At 39.1% G+C, this 5593-nt stretch overlaps 1 pseudogene across 1 annotated transcript; it reads left to right on the top strand.

The window, feature by feature from the left end:
- The first annotated feature begins 1768 nt into the window (after positions 1-1768).
- LOC100352785 (cyclin-A2 pseudogene) lies at positions 1769-4444 on the top strand (annotated as a pseudogene). Its single transcript, XR_016232428.1, has one exon. The product of XR_016232428.1 is annotated as a cyclin-A2 pseudogene (transcript).
- The last annotated feature ends 1149 nt before the right edge of the window (positions 4445-5593 follow it).

Raw genomic sequence — 5593 nt, 5'->3', positions numbered from 1 at the left:
TGTTGTTGACTTTACCAATTGACACTCCTGTCTATGGCATCAGTAATCTCCCTATGCTCCGGTCATGAGTTTCCAAGGCTATGGAAGCCCTCTGAGTTCTCCGACTCTAATCTTGTTTAGACAAGGTCATAGTCAAAGTGGAGGTTCTCTCCTCCCTTCAGAGAAAGGTACCTCCTTCTTTGATGACCTGTTCTTTCCACTGGGATCTCACTCACAGAGATCTTTTGCCAGAGTGTCTTGGCTTTCCATGCCTGAAATACTCTCATGGGCTTTTCAGCCAGATCTGAATGCCTTTAGGGCTGATTCTGAGGCCAGAGTGCTATTTAGGACATCTGCCATTCTATGAGTCTGCTGAGTATCTCACTTCCCATGTTGGATCACTCTCCCCTTTATTTATTCTATCGGTTAGTGTTAGCAGGTACTAGACTTGTTTATGTGCTCCCTTTGACTCTTAGTCCTTTCATTATGATCAATTGTGAACTGAAATTGATCACTTGGAATAGTGAGATGGCATTGGTACATGCCACCTTGATGGGATTGAATTGGAATCCCCTGGTATGTTTCTAACTCTACCATTTGGGGCAAGTCAGCTTTAGCATGAGTACTCAAATAGTATTTTACACTTTGTGTTTCTGTGTGGGTGCAAACTGTTGAAATCTTTATTTAATATATGCTAAATTGATCTTCTGTATATAAAGATAATTGAAAATTAATCTTGATGTGAATGGAAGGGGAGAGGGAGTGGAAGAGGGGAGTGTTGTGGGTGGGAGGGAAGTTATGGGGGTGGGGTAAGCTATTGTAATCCATAAACTGTACTTTGGAAATTTATGTTCATTAAATAAAATAAAACACAAATACTCTGTGACCATATCTGCACCTCTACCATCAAAAGCCAAGTGAAGAAACCAGACTTCCACTTTCAACAAATTCTAACAGGGCAATCCACTCCTTCTGCCAGGGAGGTATCAATGAAGACCAGCAACACTCGGGCTTTCACCTCTACTGGGAAGAAACAAAGTGTTACTGAAGACCTAGAATTTCATCTGACATGGAGATTCTGAGGTGCCCCTCTCCTTCCCTGCTGGATGGATGTCTGAGAAGACCAAATACAGAGTTAAGACTTCGGCTAATCTTAAGAGTAACAAGGCAAACCATCCCCTGAAAGTGTCAGAGAAGCCACATGGGGATCAGTAACGAGGCAATTCTTCCACATCCAGCCTGAGTAGTATTAGTAGGTACATAGTGGAGAGTCTTGTCTTCTACTACTGCCCCACACTTATAAAGAGTACCCCTTCCCCAGTGTCAATGGAGGCCAAGCTGCTGATAATAAGATGATGTCCTTTCCCCATTGGAGTAGCGTCATAGGATCCTGCCATATCAAATATTTAAATGAGATCAAATGTCTCACAATATTAATCACTAATATATCAAGAATTTAATTTTAATAATCACTTATGTTAAAAGGAAAACTAGGCTATTCTCAATTAGAGTGAGAAAACATGATCTAAAGATGTTGACACTCAGGGTTGTCTAACAAGGATTTTGTAGACTCTACAATAAAAATACTTCCACAATAATCATGAATATACTTGGAACAAATATAAAAAACATAAAGTTTTAGCCAAAGAAAAGAATATATAAAGAAGAAAATATATTTTGAAATAAAATATTCAATAACTAATATTTTGAAAACTCCATGAATGGGCTTAACAGTGGAATGGGAGAGAAAGAGGAAGCAATAGTGAATTGGATTTTTTTTTGCCCTCCGCGCCCGGCAGCGTTTGCCTGAGCCTCTCGCAACCTCCTCGATCCTGCGCGGTCCGGAGACAGGGGAGCGAGCGGGAGGGCTGGCAGACTGGCCCGGGCTGCGGCGAGGGGCTACAGCTGGAGCGTTCCTCGGCGGGGATCGGCGCCGCTGGTCGACTGGGCGGAGTGTGCACGCTGCTTGGCTCGGCAGACTGATCCCGCCGCCCGCCCCCTGGAGCAACGATGTTGGGCCACAACGTGCCGAAGCCCGCGGCCCGCGAGGCGGGCTCGGCGCTCCTAGAGGACCAGGAGAACATCAACCCCGAGAAGGCGGTGCACGCCCAGCAGCCGCGGGCCCAGGCTGCTCTGGCAGTACTGAAGGCTGGGAACTCCCGGGGTCCAGTTCCACAACAGAGGCCCAAGACGCGACGGGTTGCACCTCTTAAGGATCTTCCTATAAATGATGAGCAGGTCTCTGTTCCTCCTTGGAAAGCAAACAGTAAACAGCCTGCATTCACCATTCATGTGGATGAAGCAGAAGAGGAGCCTCCCAAGAGGCCCACGGAATCTAAAAAAGACAAGCCTGAAGATGTCCTGGCTTTTAATTCAGCCATCACTTTACCTGGACAAAGAAAACCACTGGTACCTCTTGATTATCCAATGGATGGTAGTTTCGAGTCACCATATACTATGGACATGTCAATTGTATTAGAAGATGAAAAGCCAGTGAGTGTTAATGAAGTCCCAGACTACCATGAGGATATTCACACATATCTTAGGGAAATGGAGGTTAAATGTAAACCTAAAGTGGGTTACATGAAGAAACAGCCTGACATCACTAACAGTATGAGGGCTATCCTCGTGGACTGGTTAGTTGAAGTAGGAGAGGAATATAAACTACAGAATGAGACTCTGCATTTGGCGGTGAACTACATCGATAGGTTTCTTTCTTCAATGTCTGTGTTGAGAGGAAAGCTTCAGCTTGTGGGCACTGCTGCTATGCTGCTAGCCTCAAAATTTGAAGAAATATACCCACCAGAAGTAGCAGAGTTTGTATACATTACAGATGATACCTATACAAAGAAACAAGTTCTGAGAATGGAGCATCTAGTTTTGAAAGTCCTTGCTTTTGACTTAGCTGCACCAACGGTAAATCAGTTTCTTACCCAATACTTTCTACATCAGCAGCCTGCAAACTGCAAAGTCGAAAGTTTAGCAATGTTTTTGGGAGAATTAAGTTTGATAGATGCTGACCCATACCTAAAGTATCTGCCATCAGTTATTGCTGGAGCAGCATTTCATTTAGCACTCTACACAGTCACGGGACAAAGCTGGCCTGAATCATTAGTACGAAAGACTGGATACACTCTGGAGACTCTTAAGCCTTGTCTCATGGACCTTCACCAGACCTACCTCAAAGCACCACAGCATGCACAACAATCAATAAGAGAAAAGTACAAAAATTCAAAGTATCATGGTGTTTCCCTCCTCAACCCACCAGAGACACTAAATGTCTAACAGTGAAAGACTGCATTTGTTTCTAAGATGTAAATCACTCAAAGTATATTGTGTACAGTTTTTATCTTGGGTTTTGAATGTTACAATCATTTCTGAATACAGAAGTTATGGACAAGAACAAATTATGGTATCTATTACTTTTTAAATGGTTTTAATTTGTATATCTTTTGTACATGTATCTATCATAGATATTTGGCTAATTTTAAGTGGTTTTGTTAAAAGTATTAATGATGCCAGCTGTCAGGATATTAAGAATTAATAAATTGATTTGGAAAATTTTATAAGTCAAATTTAATTTGAGATAAAAACCTGACTTCAAGATTTCTTAGAAAAGTTACCTGGCTTATACAGTACAGTGGGGAGTGGAAAGCCACTCTCTAAAAAGTTGACTTTAGGAAAACAGACCCTCAATGTTCTAATATCCATTTTCCTAAGCAACTGGATCAGTCTGCCGATTTCTGCACAATAAATCTGTGCTTATTTACCAGTACGATGAAAATCATTCTTCTTTGTACACACACAGCAGCCTATCAGATTATTTTATTCATCATCAATTTTTACACTTTACACATACACAGGTTGGTGAATAAGGCTTTGAGATGACAAAATTTTCAGAGAAAAAGCTCTAGAACATTCACTTTAATGTTAAAAAAATAAAACTTAGGGATTTGTGAATAAATGATACCCAGGTTGTTAGCACTGAATAAATACATCTAATAGTTATATATACAAATATACAACTATGTTAGCTTTAATTAGCAGCTCTCTTCTTTTTTCTCTTTTTCATTGGCTTTTTACTTGGTGCTTTTTCTTGTTTCCCAATGGTGGTCTGTGTTCTGCGGATAAAGTAAAATAAATTAACAGTTCACTTAATTATGCTTAAGTTTTGGATCACTGAAATAGGAGGTCTTTTATTTTTTTGCACTAGGGTACAAAATGTGACAGCAGGAAAAGTAAATACAGTAACCCTGAAAGGTATCCAAAAATAGTTTAATAGAGAGTTAGGTGCTAATTTTTATTAATTACAGGGTGAAAAAAAACACATAATAGCTGATGAAAAAGGGATGTCTGTGTATAACAGTTCTGTAAGATGAGAGTCAAACCAGAGAGCAAGCCTCAAACTCTTAAGTTACATGTACATGTTTGAAATAAACCAAAAACTTGTTACCTTAAAAAAAAATAGTGAATTGGAAAACAAATCAATAGAAAAATAACCTACATGGAACTAGCATTGTGGCACAACATATTAAGCGACAACTTACAATGCTAGCATCTCATATCAAAGTGTAGGTTCAGGTTCCAGCTGCTGTTCTTCCAATCCAGCTCCCTGTTAATGTTCCTAGGAATGCAGTGGATGATGACCCAAGGACTTAGGTACCTGCCACCCATTGGAAAACATGATGAATTCCTGGCTCCTGGCTTTGCCCTAGCCCAACTCTGAATATTTTGACCATTTGATGAATAAACTAGTGGATGAAAGATCCCTATATATATTTCTTGCTCTTGCTGTGTGTGTGGGTGTGTGTGTGTGTGTAGATCTGAGAGAGAGAGAGACAGAGAGAGGGAGACTCACTCTCTCTGTCACTCTGCCAATAGAATAAATAAATGAATAAATATTTTAGGAAAAAAAAGAACCAATTTTAACAAAAATATAAAAGAAAAAATAATAGGAAAATTTGAAACCATAGCAAAAGATATAATATCCTTAGCATTCATAATATCCTGGAAGGAGGGGAGCTTAAAATATAATAAAATAAATAATAGTTGAAAAATCCCCAAATTTATCAAGAAAACATAAGTTTACAAATTCTAAAAGCTGAGCAGATTGCAAACAGCAAATCCCAAAGAAATCCACAAAAAAAGTATATAAATAGTCAAACTCTGAAAAGCACAAAATAGAAGAAATCTGAAAAGCAAAGATTAATGCCACCTTCGTTATAGGAGAAAAATAATTCAGGTGACAGCCAATTTCTCATCAGAAATCATGAAGGCCAAAAGGAAGTGACACAATATTTTTCAAGTGCTAAAATAAAATAACTGCAAATCCAGACTTCTATATGCAACAAACATATCCTTTAGGAATGAAGGTTAAAGAATGGTGGTAGTCTCAGATAAAGGAAAACAAAGAGAGCTGTCACCACTAAAACTACCCTAAAAGACTGGCTAAAATAAATTTTCTCAATAGAAAGAAATTTATCAACCAAAAATCTTGGAATATCAGGAAGGAAGAACAACAGAAAAAATGATGAGTAAATATGATATTCTCTCATCATCTTGAGTTTTCTGAATTGTGTCTGATAATTGAAGCAAAAAGTTATATAATATAATG

This window comes from Oryctolagus cuniculus, chromosome 4 (genome assembly GCF_051225735.1).
Source record: "Oryctolagus cuniculus isolate XC-2025 breed Fujian yellow rabbit chromosome 4, ASM5122573v1, whole genome shotgun sequence".
Lineage (NCBI taxonomy): Eukaryota > Metazoa > Chordata > Mammalia > Lagomorpha > Leporidae > Oryctolagus > Oryctolagus cuniculus.
This window is presented reverse-complemented; position numbering and strand designations above follow the sequence as displayed.